General features: G+C 42.6%; 1 protein-coding gene and 2 long non-coding RNA genes across 3 annotated transcripts in view; 1 reads left to right on the top strand and 2 right to left on the bottom strand.

Moving 5' to 3' along the window:
* The window catches only part of LOC134759880 (uncharacterized), a 34,135-nt gene that overhangs the window by 360 nt on the left and 13,078 nt on the right, over nucleotides 1-20,697 (top strand). The gene's annotated exons all lie outside the window — the stretch shown is intronic.
* Nucleotides 796-13,558, bottom strand: LOC129047391 (uncharacterized). Its single transcript, XR_008512531.2, has 3 exons — nucleotides 13,019-13,558; nucleotides 10,132-10,250; nucleotides 796-3,722 (listed from the first exon to the last, which is right to left on the bottom strand). It is a non-coding gene; the product is annotated as an uncharacterized LOC129047391 (long non-coding RNA).
* Nucleotides 14,816-20,697, bottom strand: part of LOC129047416 (POTE ankyrin domain family member A-like) — a 117,824-nt gene continuing 111,942 nt past the window's right edge. The window contains exon 33 of the mRNA XM_063714854.1: nucleotides 14,816-19,343. The gene's annotated coding sequence lies outside the window, so the exon portion shown is untranslated. The remainder of the gene's footprint in view (nucleotides 19,344-20,697) is intronic.

The raw sequence follows: 20,697 nt of genomic DNA on the forward strand, positions 1-20,697 counted from the left end.
GCGGGAAGGATGGGCGGGGGCGGGGGCGGGCGTGGCCTTGGAGAAGCCGCTCAGCCGCGCGGGGGAGCCCCGGGATCCGGGGAGCTGCGGAGGGAAGGGAAGGAGCAGGGCGTGGCTGGAAAGGCGGTGGGACAGGGAGGGCTGGGCTGTGCGGCTGCCCTGTCCTGGTGAAGAGGAACCTTGGGAGGAGCCGGGAGAGAGAAGGCTATGGGCGGGGGGCGGGGAGGGCTGTCCCTCCCTCAAGGAGTGGAGTTAGCGAGGCCGGGCTGGGGTGCGCAGTTCCCGAGGATGGGCCGAGTTCGAGGCGGAAAAGGTGCGGGTGTGCAGGGGGAGGCGGCGCCCTCCTCTCTGGGTCTGGGGTCCCGCAGCGCCTGGGGCCGGAACGGTGAGCGAGCGCGGTTGGGAGCTGCGGCCAGGGTCCCTGCGCCCAGCTGCCCCGACGGCAGGTGCACCGGGGTTAGGGGGGACTCAGCGCATCTCCAGGGCGAGTGAGTCCAGGGCCCTCGGCCTACAGGCTAAGCAGAGAGGACAACAGCGAGGGGGCTCCGTGGCACGGCCTGGCGGGGTCACCGCGCACGCCTGGGCGCCCTGCAGCCCGGAGACTCAGCAGCCATCGCGCGGGGCTACCACGGCCCTCCAGGCCCCTGAGCCACCCACACGTAGGACGAGCTGCGGAGCGCGGTGTGCGGACAGCCAAGCTCCTGCCGCCAAGGCCACCCCGAGCCCAGGCTGCCCGGGCGGCATCCACAGCCGGCGGCCCGCGGGCCTGGGCCTCAGACCCGCGCAGCAGCCCCACCTGCCCCACCGGGAGAGGGAAATAGACCGCGCTTGGTTTCCGCCGGTTAGAGTCTCAGATGCTTTGTTACAGGGGCGCAAACTACCCTACCCCTGACTGTGCGTGGGTGCCGGAGCCTTGGTCCATAAGGGAGCCGTGTGGGCAATGGCTTAGGCAAGAGCCTGACCGGTGTCATCTTGTCCACTTGATTACTAAAACCGTCCTCTGCTGTGGTCATTCATTGCTGACCATTCACATAGGACAGACATATCTTCATGATTTTTGCCCATTCTGCGAGGCCTATTCACATATCTTTTCCCTAAATATTTTTCTTTGCCACCAGTTTTTCCAATCGTTCTTTCCATGTCCCTGACCATCCAGCATAAACATTGAGCACAGCTGGTGAAATAGTCCATCACTGCACAACTGGACACTGCTCCTTCCAAGCAAAGCGCACAGCCAGGTGCACTGCCCGCAGCTCTGCCCAGGAGGACTTCCCTTCCCCACTATCCTTCAGGGATGTCCCAGGGAGGGACTGTAGTTCTGCAGCGTCTACTTTCAGGTGGTGCCTGCATATGGGGCAGAGCCGTCTGTAAACCAGGCCTGAGTCATCTTCTTCCTCTGTCAAATGATCATGGGGAGCTCTCCAGGAGGTCACAGGCTCAGGCTGGGAGAGAGGGTCTCAGCTGAGAAAGGCGTTGGGGCAGGAGTGGGGACCATGGGCACTTGGGCCACTTCTTCATGTAACCTACTTGAGCATTCAGGGGCTGGTTGGGCCTAATCACATACATACCCCTTACATTTGATGACAGAGTGTTGCTGTGCACACCTAACTTTATGGCTTGGTGGGTCAGATAACACCCTTGGACACACAGACATCTCATCAATAAGTGTAGAGTAGTTGCTACTTCTTGCTCACTAAGTCCAGTCAGCATAATGTCATCAATGTAATGCACCAGTGTGACATCTCATGGAAGGCAAAAGCAACCAAGATTCCTGCAGACTAAATTATAATGTAGGGCTGGAGAGACGATGGGACACTCCCTGAGGTGTGACAGTGAATGCGTATTGCTGGCCTCGCCAGCTGAAAGAAAACTGCTTCTGGTCAGCCTTCTGGACAGGGATGGACAAAAGGTATTTGCTAGATCAATAGCTGTGTACCAGGTAACAGAAGATGTGTTAATTTGCTCAAGCAATGAAACCACATCTGGTACAGCAGCTGAAATTGGAGTTACCACCTGGTTAAGCTTATGATATTTCAGTCATTCTCCAAGATCCATCTGTGTTCCCTACAGGCCAAATAGGAGAGTCAAATGGGAATGTGGTGGGAATTGCCAGCCCTACATCTTTCAAGTTCCTGACGGTGGCATGAATCTCCACAGTCCTTCCAGGAATGTGGGATTGTTTTTGACTTACAGTAGTCACCCCTTATCCCTAGTTTCACTTTCCACATTTTAAGTTACCTGTTGCACAGTACAAGATATTTTGAGAGAGAGAAATCACATTCGCATAGCTTTTATTGCAGTATATTCTTCTAATTGTTTGATTTTATTATTGTTGATCGTCTCCTACTGTGCCAAATTTATAAATTTAACTTTATCATCTGTATGTATGTATCAGAAAAAACATAGTATAGCTAGGCTTTGGTGGTTTATATGTCCATAGTTTCAGGCATCCACTGGGGTCTCAGAACACATCCCCTGCCGATAAAGGGGGGCTACTGCATTATTTTCCCAGGTTAAAGCAGTTCTAGTGGCTTCTGCTTGGTCTTCTTCACTGTAATAGTCCTTACTCCACAGGTCAGGGACCCAGTGTGTTGATGCTACCAGCTCCTCAGTATGCTTCTTCCAATTACGCATTCTGGAATGGGGAAATAACTACAGGATGGGTTTGGGGACTCACTTGACCCACTGTAAAATGAACCTGAGCTAAAACTCCATTGATCATTGAGGTCCATAAGCCCCTACTCTGCCTGGATGGCCACAGTGACCTTTTCAATCTTCTGGAATCAATGTCAGTGCAGATCCAGTGTCCAGTAGTCCCTGAAAGGTCTGAGTATTCCCTTTTCCTCAATGCACAGTTACTGGAGACGGATCCAGTTGTAGGAAGAACATTCCACGGTCTCCATGGCTGCAGAGTGTGGTCTCCGCCAGTGGTGAGGAAGAGATGGGTTTCCACTTATATCGTAGACAGCATGTCTGTGTCCTCCCCAAATTTCTCTGTTGAGGCCCTAACCCCCAATGTGATGGTATTTGGAGATGGGCCTTTTGTAGGTAATTAGGGCTAGATGAGGTCATCAGAGTGGGGCCCTCATGATGGGTTTAGTTAGACAGCAGAACCCTATCTGTCTCTCTGTCTCTCTCTCTCTCTTCCCCCACTGGCTCCCCCGACCTTTTCTCTTCCGACCATGTGAGGACACAGAGAGAAGGCAGCTCTCTGCAAACCAGGATGAAAGCCCTCACCAGGAACAAATCCAGCTGCCACCTTCATCTTAGATTCCCAAACCTCCAGAACTGTGAGAAATAAATTATTTTAAAGCCACCCCTTCTATGATATTTTGTTTTGACTGATACAGCCTGAAAACACATTTTCTCTTCAAGGAAGGGTTCGTAAGGAAGATTTTAGCTGAGAAGTACCATTTGCACAGTCAATCACTTCTGACCAAATTATCAGAAAAAGGAGAAAAGAATGTCTCCCCACTAAATGTTCTCAGGTGGTGGCTATCTAAAGATTGTTGGAAATACTCTATTGAAGTGTTCATTGAACTCTAAGAGAGACAGCTTGTGTATCAGTGGCAAGGTTTAAGGTTCATTTTTTAGTACCACATTAATCCTTTAATATTTAGACCAATTTTCCTTCTGAGTGTAAGGATAAAATGGCATATTGTGCATTTCATTTCTCATCAGATTATTGGCTCTTGAGTCCCAAATAAGACCACTGTCATGACCTGTCAATCAAATAATAGTGAGTTCATTAAACTTACTGCAATAAGAGACAATAGTGCTTCTTAGCAAAGGGGTGAAGGCCACTGAAGAAATTTATGAAGTCTTGAAAACTTACTACAATCATTTATGGTACATAGCTCAAGGTGTGTGTTTTAGTGAGCTCAGGCAGCTATAAGTTACCATCGATTGGGTGTCTTACACAATACACATTTGTTTCCAGTCGTTCTCGAGGCTAGAAGTCTGCAATCAGAGTGCCAGCATGCAGCATGGCTGGTTTCCAATGAGGGACTTCTTCCTGCATTTGGCCACCTCCTTACTGTGGCGTCACATGACAAGAGAGCAGAGACAGAGGAAGCAATCTCTCTTATAAGAGTGTCCCTTTTGTGAGGGCACTAATCCATGAGGGTGCTGTACCCTCAAGACCTAATTATTTCCCAAAGGCTCCCCCTCCTGACACCAACCTATTGGGTGTCAGGATTGTGACATTAATTTTGGGGTGACACAAACATGCAGTTCATAACAATGGGGAACTGATTGGAACTGGAAAAGGTGTGAGACAGTAGTCTGGTGGATAAGGCAAGGTCTTTAAGCTAGTCTCTTTCCATCCCACTGTCTTTTCCTAACGCCTTTTCCCCCCTCCCTCTTGCCACACTCTTTTTCCCTCCATCTACCCAAAACCTTTTTCCCCCACTGTCTTTTCCCCTCTGTCTTTTCCCAAAGCCTTCTCCTCTCTCCCTCTCGCCTGTTTTTCCCCTTCCCGCTCACCACAGTCTTTTCCCCTCCATCTACCCAAAAACATTTTCCCCACCGTCTTTCCTGAGTGCCTTCTCCCGGCTCCTCCTCACCAGCCTCTTTTCCCTCCATCTACCCAAAGTTTTCTCCCCACCGTCTTTTCCCAACGGCTTCTCCTCACTCCTGCTGGCCAGTCTTTTCACCTCCATTTACCTCAGGTCTTTTTCCCCATCATCTTTTTCTCACTCCCTTTTCCCCACGGCCTTCTCCCAGCTCCCTCTCCCCACCCTCTCTCCAGGCTCCATCTACCCAAGTATTATTTCCTCCACCGTCTTTTCCCCATACCTTCTCCCCTATCCCGTTCACCACCCCATTTTTCCCCTCCATCTATCCAAGAACATTTTCCTGCACAGTCTTTTCCCCCTCCTGCCACCCTCTTTTCTGCCTCCATCTATCCAAAAACTTTTCCTCAGTCTTTTTCCCACCCTCTTTTCCCTATCTCCCCCTCCCTCTCGCTACCCTCTTTCCCCCTTCCATCTACCCCTAATCTCTTCCCCACCACCTTTTCCCCTCGCCTGCTCGCCGCCCTCTCAAGTGAGTCTTTTTTTTTTTCTTTGAGACAGAGTCTCGCTCTGTTGCCCAGGCTGGAGTGCAGTGGCGCGATCCTAGCTCACTGCAGCCTCTGCCTCCCAGATGCAAGTGATTCTCCTGCCTCAGCCTCCCAAGTAGCTGGGATTACAGGCAGGCACCACCATGCCCGGCTAATTTTTGTATTTTTAGTAGAGACAGGGTTTCACCACGTTAGCCAGGCTGGTCTCGAACTGATGACATCAAGGACCGTGGTCTAAGAGGTTGAATGTAGGGGGCAGGAGTGAAGTCCAAGTCAGGTCGGTTATCTAACAGACTAAGTCATCACTCCGAATGGAGAATCTAGGTAAGAGGGAATGGGAAGGAAACAAGAGCAGAGAATACCAAGTGCAGAGAAGAGCCTGAGAGTACAAGAATTTCCTGAGTAGTTTACAATTGTTGAAGCTGCATTTTATCTGGTACCCACAACCTTAGCCTGCTTACACCTCCCAAAGTGCTGGGATGGCAGTCCTGAACCACCCGTGCCCAGCCTCAAGTGAGTCTTGATCACTAAACTGTTGCTTGCTAAGCAAGCTCTTTGCTCAGGTGAGCACATATTTTGCTGATAGGAAAGTTATTTGCCCAGATGAGCAAATTGTTTACTCAGATAAATTGGTTTTCAGGAATTTCTTGAAGCAAACAGTAAGATTTTTTTTGCTGACTTTAAGTCTTATCTTTTTGGGCAATAATTCCCTAAAACAAATGATTAAGTCTCAGCCTTGATAGTTAATGTATGTGGATTCAAGTGTTCATAGTTCTCTCTTGTTTACAATCTTTTCTCTCTATTTAATAATAACTATAGGAAGGCTGAAATAGCAAATAGTATTAGAAATTGATTACAATATTTAAACATTACATTCTGCAGACAGTAGTAGAGGAATTAATATCTAGTGTGTGATCTCTACAAGTACAAATTCACTAAAGTGTCTTCAGTGTAACAAATTGCAAGGGCTTCCCTGAGACTTGATCATCATCACCTACTTATCGTTCCCTATAATGCGTTTTATAACTATTAATAACACCTTACATACTTAAGAATCTGCTTTAATAACTAATGCTTTGTGGTTTTATTATAATTAATTATAGATAAATAATATACTTTGATGTGAAAGGTTGTATGACTTCTCTGAGTTAGTTTAATACTCAAATTTATAAATATATCAAGTGTGCTAAGAACTTTCATTTGTTAATGTATAAAGGGTTAGACAGATTAATGTAAAGTTGAAAGGATGTATGGTTAAGTACAAGAAACTAATAAAAATGTTCCATAATTTAAGTGAGTTTTTATGGACTCTATCCACTCCCTAAAACCTATTTTAAATACTACCCATGTCTGTAGCCTGCCTCAAATGCAGTTAATACCTCCATCTGAATTTTATCCCACTGGATGGATTTTTTTATCATCTTCTCAGTCTTTTTTTTTTTTGTTACATCGCCTCTAAACTATCTCTAAATAGTAGAGATTCCCTGGAGTATTATTGTAGGGCTTTTTTATATACAATGCCTCATTTTGGGAGGTGACTTTATGTTACATGAGGAGCAAAGGCCCTCAAAATGTGTTCATATCACCATATGGTATTTGTAAAATATTAAGAAAAATTAGATATTTTAATCATTACCAGATAATCCTTGTCTTTTTCCACTATGGCTTCCTCCGTAATTCCTTCTATCAGAGGAGGTTACTGAAGTAGCCAAGCACTTCTTTGGGAATCCAGCTAAGTGAAACCAGACTGAAAGGGTTAGTGATATTAATTTAATTTTAGTTTTCAAATTTATATTTTGTTGACAGTGGTGGGGGAATAAAACCCAGCCAAGGAAAAAGTGAGCTGGGAAAATGCCATTTACCCACAACTTAAATACACATTGACTATTTTAATAACACAAGTGAGAAATTACAGATTCCTGATTTGAATTTACACAAAGGACAGTTTTTGTCCTATTTAAATTTATTTATTTTAAAGATAATAGAATTCAGAAGAAATGAAACAAAATCAGCAAAGATGGTCAGTGAAATCAATAGAGATTACTCTGACTTTAAGAAGTGAATTGCAACAAGAAATTGTTCATACTAAAAATAATAATTCATTGAGTAAAAATAAATTTCGGGAAGAGTAAAGAGTTGGCTTTTGATTAATAATCTAATTAATAATAACATAAAATGCATGATAAACTGCTTACAGTAAGTGCATCCACCAACAACCAATTGGTTAATGAAATTTTGTCAATCCAGAGTATTTAAAATTAGTCACTGCACGAGGGTAATCAGTGGATGTTGGTCCAAGGATTTCAAGATTGATGTTCCACCCACAGCAGTAACTGGCTGGCTGGTGACTTTGGCCAAGAAAATTTGAATAAAATGGACCACTGGGGTATATGAGAATTAAATTAAAAAATAAAGTACTTTGAACTCCTTTAAAAATAGTTGGATTTGATATTGTGGCAAGGATTTGATAATTGTTAGTTAATTGGTTATTTTTGTTTATGCATATATTCTAGGCAATGGGTCAGCAAACTTTTTCTGTAGAGGGCAAGAAAGTAAATATTTCATGTTTCGTGAGCTATATGGCCACTGTAATGTGAAAGCAACTATAGACACTATGCAAATAAATTTGACTGTGTTCCAATAAAAATTTACCTATGAACACTGAAATTTGACTATCCTACAGTTTTTGTGTGTCACAAAATATTATTATTCTTTTGATTTCTTTAACCATTTAAAAATGTAAAATATATTTTTATCTTATGAGCCATTTAAAACCAAGCAGCAGATGTGGTTTCTGGTCTGTGGTTTGCTGAACTATTCTGGGACTAAATAAATAAATAAACAAACAAATATCAGGGAAAAAAATAATCACTGAGAATGAAAACTTCAAATACTCTGATATTTTATAGTTTATATATTCAAAAAATACTCAAGGAGATTTTCCCACATTTGAAAACAATCCTAAAAATTTGCATATTGCCAATAAAAACTGGTGATGCTAAAAGAAACATTTTTAACTTTTTTTTTTTTTGTTAAGTTCCATAAGCCTGTTAGAGGACAGACTGAATTTCCTATTCCCTTATGGAAAATATTACAAAATTATTGTCATATAAAGATGTGACTAAAGAATATATAGCCAAAACAGGCGGAGAAATATTATAGGAGTGTATCAGGTGGTGAATTAATGCAAATATAATTTTTCTGGATTTTATGATGTTTGTGGTATTTTATTCAACAGTTAAAAATTATAATTCATGTAGATTCTAAGTAAATGTTCATTCTAATACTCTAAATTTACCCTAAGTAAAATTCACTTTTATAAACTTGAATTTGATTGATAATTATATATTGTCTTGCAGAAAACCCTCAAATGCATAAAACATTTAAGTATCACAAAACCTGTTATCAGTCCCTCTTCTGCAGATGATTTCATCAAAACATGTAGCTATAAAAATATGTATCTGATATCTCCAAAATTTATATTTCTAATTCTGATCTCGCCCTAAACTATACAGACATGTATGCTTCATAATATCTGTGAAAATTTAGGGAAGATAAGAGCAGGTTGATGGGGGATTGTTTATGGAATTAATATTTTATACTGGTAAAATAATAAAGAGAAAAGAGGATGGCTGAGAGCATGGAAAGATGTCAAGTTCAAAGGAAGGACCTCCAGACTAACAAGAACAAGAGAAAAGGGGCTTCAAGAATAACAGCAGGGAACATTGCCTAGAAATTAACAACAGAGTCTGGGCAGTGGGTTATACTGCCAAATCAGGCGCAAGGTTGCCATGGCCTCATCAATAGCTGTGACCAACTCCTGAGTTCCTCTCTGAATCCAATGGAATGTTCAGCCGCGCGTTGTGCACGTAGGCTGCTTTGGTCATGCAGGGCTAGGAGACAAGATATTTTGTATTTTTTATGAGATGGTCAGTCAGGTACAGCCACAAAAGGAAAGGCTCAGGAAGACAGAGCTTATGGCACTCACAGGTCCTAGGGACAGGAAGTGCACATGTCATGCAGGCCACACGGGGAAGCACCAGGGTGGTCAGCAGGCAGAAGATAGGAGTTAGGGGAAGGTTCAGACCACAGCCTCTTTCGGGGTTTCCTCAGGAAACAGTAAAGGACAAAGACTTCAACAAATTATGGAGAATCAGAAAGTCAATGATGGAGGCTGGGTGCAGTGGCTTATGCCTATAATCCCAGCACTTTGGGAGGCCAAGGCAGGTGGATCACCTGAGTTCAGGAGTTTGAGACTAGCATGGTCAACATGGTGAAACCCCGTCTCTACCAAAAATACAAAAATTAGCCGAGCATGGTGGTAGGCACCTGTAATCCCAGCTACTCAGGAGGCTGAGGCAGGAGAATCGCTTGAACCTGGCAGGCGGAGGCTGCAGGGAGGCAGAGGCTACAGTGAGCCGAGATCTTGCCACTGTACTCCAGCCAGGGCAACCGAGTGCGATTGTGTTTCAAAAAAAAAAAATGCCTGACATATAATATGCACTCAGAAGGAGGAGGATGGGGATAAGGAGGAAGGGAGAAAAGAAGGAAGAGAAGGCACACAAAAAAAGAAGAAACCTGGATAAGAATATCACATCTTAATGAGAAATATTTTCAAGTAACTCTTTTTTCTTTTTTTAACTTTTTGAAATAGGGTCTTGCTCTGTTTCCCAGGCTAGAATGCACTGATGCGATCATGGCTCACTGCAGCCTCAACCTCCCGGATTTAAATGATCCTCCTGTCTCAGCTTCCCAAGTAGCTGGGACCAGACTTGCACCACTATGCCTGGCTAGTTAAAAAAAATTTTTTTTTCTAGAGACAGGGTCTTGCTATGCTGCTCAGGCTGGTCTTGAACTCCTGGGCTTAAGCAATCCTCCTACCTCAGCCTCCCAAGTGCTAGGATTATAGACAGAAGCCACCATGCCTGGACAAGTGGCTCTTAAGAGTCAGCAAGATGAGGAATGATTGGAGGCCAGGATAACGACTCATGGGCATGATTCTTGGTCTTTGCTCACAGTCATGTGCAACTTCAGAGGTGGCATTAGGTATGAGATTATTTGGCACTTACTGGCAGTTGCTGCACTACTTTCCAGTTTATCTTCAGGCCACCAAGCAAGCATCCAAATGCCATCTGGGAAAATCCAGCCATGGATCCAGTAATTATTGTAGATGATATTCTTGGACTTCCTATAACAGTCAAATGTTTCATGTACTTCATTTCAATTCATTTCTGTGTATAGTGTTTGGAGTTGGGAATAAGGGTCAGAACAGCTCAGAGATATGCAGATGATTTGCAACAACGTGGATGAACCTGGAGGACATTGTGTTAAATGAAATAAGCCAGGAAGAGAAAGACAGGTATGTGAAATATTATATGTGGAATCTAAAAAAATCAAACTCATAGAAGTGGAGAGTGGAATGGTGGTTACCAACGGTGGGGTGGCAGTGGATTCCGGAAATGATCGTCTGAGGGTACAGAATTTCAGTGAGAAGGAAGAATAAGTTTGAAATCTAATGTACATCATAGTGACTACAGTTAATAACAATTTATTGTATTCTTGAAAATTGCTAAGAGAAGATTTTAAATGTTTTCACCACAAAAAAAGTATGCAAGGTAATGCATATGTTAATTAGCTTGACAGCCATTTCACAAGGTATACACGTATCAAAATATCATGTTGGACCAAGCACCGTGGCTCACGCCTGTAATCCCAGCACTTTGAGAGGCTGAGGCGGGCAGATCCCTTAAGTCCAAGAGTTCAGGACCAGCCTGGGCAACATGGCAAGACCTTGTCTCTACAAAAAATATAAAAAATAGCCAGGCATGGTGGTATGCACCTATAGCCCCAGCTACTTGGGAGGCTGAGGTAGGAGGATTGCTTGACACCTGGAGGTCAAGGCTGTAGTGAGCCAAGATCACACCACTGCACTCCAGCCTGGGTGAGAGAGACTCTGAACACTCCCCCAAAATAAAATCATGTTGTACACCATAAACATATACAATCTTTAACTGTCAATTAGAAAATAAATATGCAGCTGAATTTGAATATGTCTGTATCAGCCTGAATCTTTTAAACAATAGCCTATAGTCCATATTCAGACAAAACAACATAATGAGGACATAGCCTCTGAGCAGTTTTAGCAAATGGCAGTCCACAAAGCCCACTTCCTTCCCACGCCGTAACCCAGACACTCGTGAATTCTGACTTTACTCTGACCATGGGCTATGGTCTAAACCTCCACTTCCCATTTATAAAATGATCAGTTATTACTAAGATTCCCTCAAGGTCCAAAACCTTATGATTTAATGGGATGCATTTGTGAGGTTGAAGGCTCAACTTAGGTAGTTGGTGACAATAAAATATACAAGGTCAACAGCTGCTACTGAAAGTGAAACTGCCTCTGTGGTCTCTTTAGCAATGTGACTGAGTCAGAGAACCAGACACAGTGGCCAACTGTATTGTGTGTTACTTTGCGTGTGTTGCCAGTATAGATAGATGCATCTACATAAATTGTATCTGTCAACTAATTTTTAGTAACATTATAAAAACATGTAACTAAAGTGATATTCAGGAGTGCTTCTTATGATATAGTTCTTACGGGAAAAGATGTATATGGCTGCCGTCTGTGTTCAAAGATAACATTACTCATTCCTGACGATTCTGTAAAGCCACAAAAATAAAACCCAAGGGCAGTAAGCACTCTCTTTCTTGTGCCATTGAGCATCTGCAAAATCGGTATTGACAATATGCACCATAAGCAAAGGAATTCACTGAAGCACAAAAGAACTTAATTATCACCATCCTATTATCTCAAAACCGCTAAAAAATTAGCTCCTATGTGATCTCTCCTGATTTTCAAATCATGTTTTATTTTTTAAAAATTACAGCACAATTTAAAGAAAACACACACACACACACACACACACAGTATTTTACTATCAACAGCAAATCTGGAAGAAGTAGCCAGTGCTGATGGGTGGAAGTGTTTATGTGAGCTTCCAGCAGGCAACCCATATTGCTCTGGCAGCAGGCCCGGCAGGCGTTGCTCTCTAGCAGTAAAAACCCCCACCCTCACCTCCACAGAGAAAATGACCCAACCAGCGGGAAGGGAATCACATTTTCCCAACACTGCCTCATCCAATTGTATCATCTCCTCTTGCATTCTTACCATTGCTCAGGAGGCCCGGATTGTCTCTTTTGAAAATTCCTTTCTTTACATTTGTTTTTAATAAAGATGTCCTCCAAGTCTTATCAAACCAAGCTGTCAAGTATAAATTTGGATGCATCCAGTGAAAATATTTGCTGGAATATAAGCATATGACTGATTGTTCAAATACCAACAATTCTAGACAGCATCGTGCAGTTTTTCTATCCTTCTGCTGCTTTGTTGATTTATTAAATATTGCACAAGCCCAGATGGACCACCAAAATACAACTCATTTCAACTGGTAGAAGAAAACACAGATTTATAAAACAGTTTAGGAAATGGTTAATTGCCTTTTTTTTTTTTTTTTTTTGAAACGGAGTCTCCCTCTGTCATCCAGGCTCGAGTGCAGTGGTGTGATCTCAGCTCACTGCAACCTCCGCCTCCCGGGTTCAAGCAGTTCCCTGCCTCAGCCTCCGGAGTAGCTGGGATTACAGGCTCCCGCCACCACCCCTGGCTAATTTTTGTATTTTTAGTAGAGATGGGGTTTCACCATATTGTCCAGGCTGGTCTTGAACTCCAGACCTCGTGATCCACCCGCCTCGGCCTCCCAAAGTGCTGGGATTACAGGCGTGAGCCACTGCGCCCAGCCTGGTTAATTGCTTTTAAAGAAGGATTTGGCACACTGAATTTCAAGTGGGTAGAACAAAGACACAGGTCCTCATGGACGCCTATGCAATCTACGTTGGTGTGTGTGCATTGCCCAGAAATAACTGCTCCAGAAAAACTGGTAGAGAAATTTCTCATACCTCCCAAATCTGTCCTGGAGGATTTGCCTCTATTATTTTCTTTACAGCTTCAACTTTTGCTGTTTCCTGGGATCTGCACTGCCTTTTGTCATCCTACCACCTCCCTCCTTTCATTTTCCCGTCAGTCGAGAAGGTTTCCATGACAGCAACAGAGGTCATCACAATGGCAAGGAGAGGAAAGGGAAAGGAAAAGATCCCCCTCCTCTCTCTCTGCTCCAGCTACTGCCTCCACCTGGCATTAACTTTCTCGGCAGCACAATTTCCCCAATTCCTCTATCCCCAACTCTGCCCTGCTCTGATTACACCTTCTTTATTTCATTCTCTCAAGAAAATACCTTGTAGAGGCCGGGTGCGGTGGCTTACGTCTGTAATCCCAGCACTTTGGGATGCCGAAGTGGGTGGATCACGAGGTCAGGAAATCGAGACCATCCTGGCTAACACGGTGAAACCCTGTCTCTACTGAAAAATACAAGAAAATTAGCCAGGAGTGGCGGCGGGCGCCTGTAGTCCCAGTTACAAGGGAGTCTGAGGCAGGAGAATGGCGTGAACCCAGGAGGTGGAGCTTGTGGTGAGCTGCGATCGCACCACTGCACTCCAGCCTGGGCAACAGAGCGAGACTCCGTCTCAAAAAAAAAAAGAAATCTTGTAGACTCACTAAATCAGAATTTCCTCTGACATCTAGAGAAATATTATACTGGTTAGGGTTCTCTAGAGAAATAGAACTAACAGGATATATATAGATACACAAAGTAATTTTTTTTTTTTTTAGTAGAGATGGGGTTTCACTGTGTTAGCCAGGATGGTTTCCATCTCCTGACCTCGTGATCCGCCCACCTCGGCCTCCCAAAGTGCTGCGATTACAGGTGTGAGCCACCATGCCCAGCCCAGAAAGTGATTTATTGTGTGGACATGGCTCATGTGATTATGGGGGCTGAGGAGTCCCAAGATCTTCTGTCTGCAAGCTGGAAACCAGGAAGGCTGGTGGTGTAGTGGCAGTCTGAGATCCAAGGGCCGGGAACCAGAAGCTCCAAAGTCTGAGGGAAAGAGAAACTTCATGTGCCAGTTCAAGCAGAGAGAGTTAACTCACCTTTCCTCTGCCTTTTTGTTCTATTTAGACTTTGAATGGACTGGACGATGACCACCCACATTGGTGAGGGTGGGTAGTCCATACTCAGTCCATGATTCAAGTGCTAATCTCTTCTGCAAACACCCTCACACACATCCAGAATAATATTTCACCAGCTATCTGGGTGTTCCTTAGCCCTGTCTTGTTGATGCATAAAATTAACTGTCAGAAATATTGTTTCAGATGTTATTTTTACATTGATGTTCTAATAGGCCTACTGTCCTCACATATGCGTGCCCCCACTTTTCTCACAAGGGGAAAGAAGGAAAAAAAAGGAGGAAGAAATAGGTAACATAAAATCCTTACCAAAAATACAAGCTTCAAAGGCCCTTGTGCATGGTCCCAAGACAAAACCATAAGGGACTGCCATGCTCTGGTTTCCTGTGCAAACGGTGTCTGCTAAGGATAATGGCCTCTGTCAATGGTAGACTAGGTAAAGAACATGTGGTTCACGTATACCAGGGAATGCTATGCAGCCATAAAAAAAACCAAGATTATGTTCATTCCAGGTACACGGATGGATCTGGAGGCCATTATCCTTAGCAGACTAATGTAGGAACAGAAAACCAAATACTGCATGTTCTCATTTATAAGTAGGAGCTAAATGATGAGAACACGTGGATACATAGTGTAGCAGGATGAGCAGCAGACAAAACTCCTCAGACATTGAGTTAAAGAGGGAAGGAGTTTATTTGGCTGGGAACATCGGCAAGACTCCTGTCTCAAGAGTCGAGCTCCCCGAGTGAGCAATTCCTGTCCCTTTTAAGGGCTCACAACTCTAAGCGGGTCTGTGTGAGAGGGTTGTGATCGATTGAGCAAGCAAGGGGTATGTGACTGGGGGCTGCATGCACCAGTAATCAGATTGGAACAGAACAGGACAGGGATTTTTACAATGCTTCTCCATACAATGTCTGGAATCTATAGATAACGTAACTGGTTAGGTCAGGGGTCGATCTTTAACTACCAGGCCCAGGGCGTGGTGCCGGGCTGTCCGCCTGTGGATTTCATTTCTCCCTTTTAGTTTTTACTTCTTCCCTCTTTGGAGGCAGAAATTGGGCATAAGACAATATGAGGGGTGGTCTCCTCCCTTATTCCCCCACTTTGAGACTCTCACTCACTTTATTAGTGGGAGTTCTCACCTTCATTTTCACTACCTATGTCTTCCTGCATGACAGATCGATAGTGATTTATGCAGTACACTTGTGCTGAAGCATTCTGGTGGACTAGAGTAGTGATGAAACCTTTTACTATTTGAATGAGTACAGGTAGTAAATAAGGGATCTGTAAGCAGGTTCCTATTACTACTATAATTTTTATTATAAGAGTTTTAAATCCTCTTAGTGTTGGGAACAATTTTTAAACATGGCTTCAGGGTCAAATCCATGCCACACTTGTACAGGCACATGTGCCAGTTTCATCATGTCTTTAACTGTATCTTTGACTACTTGCCCCTGATCATCTATGTGCAGGCAGCAACTGGTAAGGTTACATTTTCTACAGACTTCTCCTTCAGCTGCTAGCAAGTAGTCGAGAGTCAATCTATTTTGATAGATAGCATTTCTCATCTGAGTTTCTTGCCGAGCCAGAACAGTCAAGGCTTTACCGGTTTTATTAGAGATGATCTCCAAGACAGCTTGCAACCGTATGATTCGGTTGAGCATGTAAATGGGAGTCCGGTATCCCCACTTGTGCCCAAGTGGCAGGCCCATAGTATTGTATAATTTTTTTCAGGAGGCCGTTTATCATCTTTTTAATTATCTATGGCTATGCTTCGCTTTTCGTGGGAAGCATAGACGGGGAAGCCCAGGAGTTCACCTGTTTTTATGGGCAGTAGGAAGAAAGATGGTTTAATAGTGCCAATAACACTGGTCAGGCAGGTTAGCATAGGCTCTATGTCCACATATACAGTATAGCCCAGTGGGGGCCGTCCAGTCCCGGTGGGATTCTGGGTAGGCCCAAATGGTCTGCAACTTTGGAAATTTACTGAATGGATTTTTCTCTGTGTGGTTTGAACTCCACCATGTAGACTTCCTACAGGAAGGGTGAAGTCCTTTCCCACTCTTGCTATACAGTATTGTCTAATGATTGAGGGTTTTAGGACCTAGAAGTGATCAGGGTGATTCTTTTGGGCTGGGAATTCATCAGGAACTGTGTCTATAGGTACTAATTCTCGGGCTTCCTATGGCCATTGATCTCCTATTACAGTTCCTCCACATACATAACATGAAGTGACATTGAGAGACTGGGCTACGTGCTTGGCTAATTGCAAAAACCAATTTCTTGTTTTTCTGGAATTTCTGGTACTGGCACATTTAGTTTATCATAGAAGGTTTGAAATACTGGCTCAGGAGAGCGTTTATAAACTTTTTCTCAAACCATGATATTTACTTGAAGATCTAGTCCAGCTCCATCAATTTTTAGGGTTACATGTTCCCTTTTTTTCTAGCGAGGGGGTTGTTCTCTTACTAGTTCTAAGGAGTTACACTGCCCACTGGTACAGGAAGGGCCACTTTTCCCTTGCTGAAGGTGGACAGGATTTTTTTCATTTTTTTTTTATTCAAGTAGCCTAAATGACACAAGACCAGTATCTACATTTATTTTCACACAGTCCTAATTCATGATAAATGTACTTATTTTTTGCCATATAGCCTCTTTTCTAATTAAGAGAACCATATCCTATTTTTAACTTATTATTATTAATGACAGCACAGACATTAAATTTTAAGGTGGCTTGTTTGGGCACCTCTTTTTTTTTTTTTTTTCTGTTTTGGCTAACACTTCACTCTTATTGTTTATGAGCCCCTACCAGTCTTCAGTTCTTAATCTTATTTTAAAAACAGTGGTCATGGGAGGCTCAGATGGGTCATAACACACATCAGGTTGGTCATTTCCTGGGCTACATACCTTGTATAGAATAACATTATATAAACAAGTTCTTTTTAGAGTTCCAGTACACTTATAATACCCATAAAACAATAGGACCATAGCAACCTTTTGTCCTACCTCAGTGACTTGATGTATACACTGGGAACAGCCCTCAGTCTGAGGAAGGTCAGTTGAAGTCCTTACTGTACATGTCCAAATTTTAAGGAAAATGAGTCCCGTGATAAGTTTCCTCATGTTTCGGCCGTGCATGGACCAGTCAGCTTCCGGGTGTGACTGGAGTAGGGCTTGTCGTCTTCTTCAGATTCACTTTGCAGGGGTTGGCGAAGCTGCTCCCATCCATGTACAGCTCACAGTCTACTGATGTTTAAGGTTGCTCTCGGAGGTCAGGCCCACTAGAATAAACTGAGTCCAATGCCCCTACATAGTTATGTTTAACTGGGCTCTCTGATACCGGGAGCAAGGTGGTGGGGTTTAGGGTGTTGTAAACTTCAATGGTTATGTGGGAATTTTCACAGAGCAAGCTTTGGTATCTAGTTAGTCCAGCATTCGTTAGCTAATGATGTCCTTTGGTATTTATTAAAGTCACCACAGCACGGGGGGAATTTATGTTTAGGTTTTGCCCAAGAGTTAGTTTATCTGCTTTTTGTGCTACCAGGGCCAATTGCTGCTAGGGCCCTTAGACATGGGGACCAGCCTTTGGAAACGCTGTCTAGTTGTTTTGAGAGATAGGCCACTGGCCTTCGCCAGGGCCCTACAGTCTGGGTTAAAACTCTAACTGCCATTTTTCTTTTTCTGACACAGGGTGTAAAGGGTTTTGTCAAGTCAGGTAGCCCCAGGGCTGGGGCTGAGATGAGTTTTTCTTTTAACTCATGAAAAACTTGTTGCTGTTGGTTGTAATAGACATAGTTTATCTAATCTACATTTTTATTAACTGTCACCTAGTAAAATATTGACTTAAATCCTGTAGCTACTTGATTTCAAGCTTTAAATTGATCTGGTATTCCTTGCGGGGCTCCAATTGCATCTAAATAGATGTGGGAGTTTAAAGACGCATAAGGGGCTTCTCTCGCTTTACGACGTCTTATTATTTTTCCTCCCTCTGGCTGATGAAATGCCAGGGTGAAAGGGATAGCCAAATGGACTACACCACAAGTGCCACTTCTAGTTATTTGGCAGAGTGTCCAGTAAAGGTCCACCACAATACCACCACACACCCGCTCAGAGATGAACAAGGGCTGACTGATTGATAAGCTCTTGAAAATTCTTAAGCTCACTGCATCTCTTCAGGTCTCCAAGGAATGCTAAGTTTCCTCCCTGTTGTGAGACACACGAAGTGAACTTAGTGTAGGGAGACGGAAGCTAGATGGCCCTTGGGGGCTGACCCGCAGGGTGCTGGACTTCAGGATATAGCAGAGAGAGCTTGGCACGACTTACTACTCCAGGATGTAGAATCCTGGAAAAGAGCTACCATGCAGCCTATGCCTGGTCGACTGGAGGACCACCTTAGTGGAAGGGGGACAATTTGGGCCTCTGGCCTGCTATGTGCACAAGCATAACAATTGCTTTTGTTTAATGTGCAGATGGAATATTCAATCCATTTTAACCAGGCATTTGTATCTTGGTATCCTGTCTTAATTGCTAAAGTTTGTTTTAAGTCTTTAACTTCTATGATCCTCTAGTAAAATGAATGTATGATTTTAGGAAATTACAAAAACCGGTTGGGGTAGTACATCCTTGCTCTTTAGTGGTCCACGGAATATTGGACCAACTATGGCATAAAAGCTCTACACTGGGGGGCAAGACTCCTGGCTGGCACTGGGGTCTTTATCAAAATCTCCCCAGATTAAATGGTCCTAGTTTACTAATGCCCAGTCTGAGGACAGTCAGGAGGGACAGAAGTACTTTTCTGAATTAGAAATCTGTCTTTGACTTGGCAAGTCTCCACAGGGTATAACAAGGCAAGCATTAAATGCAACAGTTTGAGGTGAAATTGACTTGGTTATGTTAATAACTAGATGGTCAGCAATAGAACGAGGAAATAAGAAAGAGTAATAGAATAAATGAAAAGAGTTAAATTTTTCTTAGCTTTAGTTTGGTAGGGTTTTCCCCTGGGACTATGGCCCATTACTCTGGAAGAGGGTGGTGCTTTCTTGACTCAGGTGTGATGAGTCCATCCTTTTTTTGCTGTACAAACAGCAGTCTTGGTGGTTAGCAGCACAAGGTAGGGTCCTTCCCAGGCTGGCTCGAGTTTTTCTTCTTTCCACCCTTTGATGAGAACATGATCTTCAGGCTGGTGCTGGTTTACTGGAAATTCTAGGGGTGGTACATGTGTTAAAAGACTTTTAGTTTTTGAGAGAAAGGAAAGTGGAAGATAAACCAAGTATATACTTTTTAAGAAACTGACCTTTTGTTTTAAATGTGGGGACCCTGGCAGTGGACTTTATAGTCCTTAGTGCCTTTTTATTGTGAAATTTCCTTTAGCACCTATTTTTATTAGTTTTTAAACCAAAGAAAGTCAAATATCATTTTACATTTAACAATGCTTCCTGTATGATTTTTATACCAGATAAGCTAAATTTTACCTTTATATTAGTGTATTAATGTTAAACCTAATTTTAATAAAACCTTGTAGACATATTTATCCAATTTTTAATGTTTGACCATAAGGTAAGATTTTACAGACTCTTTTTTAACCTTTTATAATTTTTGCTAAAGAGCAGATTGGTGCTTTAAGAAAAACCTGCTATGCTTTTATTTTAATTTCCAGTTTATAGAAAAACTGGATGATACCTCTTTAACTTTAGCCAATGTTTACACACAGAATTTTCTTTCCAATTAACATTTTAAAACTTGATTAAACCTTTCAAACAAAATATAAATATTTTTAACCTTTTAATGTAGGTAAAAACTTACATTCTTATGCCTCCTTATAATGATTTTACCAAAGGTATATTTTATTTTCTTTATACACCTTGCACATAAACTGTTTTTTGTTGTTGTTTTTTTTTTTAGTTTTACATTCAGGAGGCCTAGTTACTTCTAAATTACACAACATTTCTTGCACAAATTCTTTTTTTATAACATTTTTCTCTTTCACAACTTTCGCATACAATTCTTCGACGTGCTTTAACTTTCTGACTTATTACAAATATTTCTTTCTTTAAACAACCAGTTAATTTATTTCAGGACAAGAATTTACCATATAACACTCTTTTTATATAAATTCCTCCCCCCTTTTTTTCCTTTAACAGAATAGCCCCGTACTTTAGGATTTTTGAGTTAGTAGGCTACTTTTTTGCTTTTTTGATTTAGGATAGTTCTGAACTGAACTAGTGAGGTGTGCTTACAATGAGGTTTCCTCTAAAAGTTATTTTTTTAACTTTTTTTCTGTTAGCAAAGCAGTTGCCGCTACAGATTGAGTGCATCTGGGCCATCCGCCCACATGCTGGGTTAAGGATTTTTGATAGGAAGGCCTCAGTGCTTTCCGGATATACCCTTGTTTACAATGACAACAAAGTAGTATTGGAGCATTATAGGGTTATGGAGAATACCTTCAGTTATCAATTACAGGTTTTAAATTTACCTTGGCTTTTAAAGGAATAGGGTACACTTTTTTTTTTAACTACTTGTATATATTTCTCTTTCTCTCTTTCTTTTTCTCTTTGAC

Source organism: Pongo abelii, chromosome 14 (genome assembly GCF_028885655.2).
Source record: "Pongo abelii isolate AG06213 chromosome 14, NHGRI_mPonAbe1-v2.0_pri, whole genome shotgun sequence".
Taxonomy (NCBI): Eukaryota; Metazoa; Chordata; class Mammalia; order Primates; family Hominidae; genus Pongo; species Pongo abelii.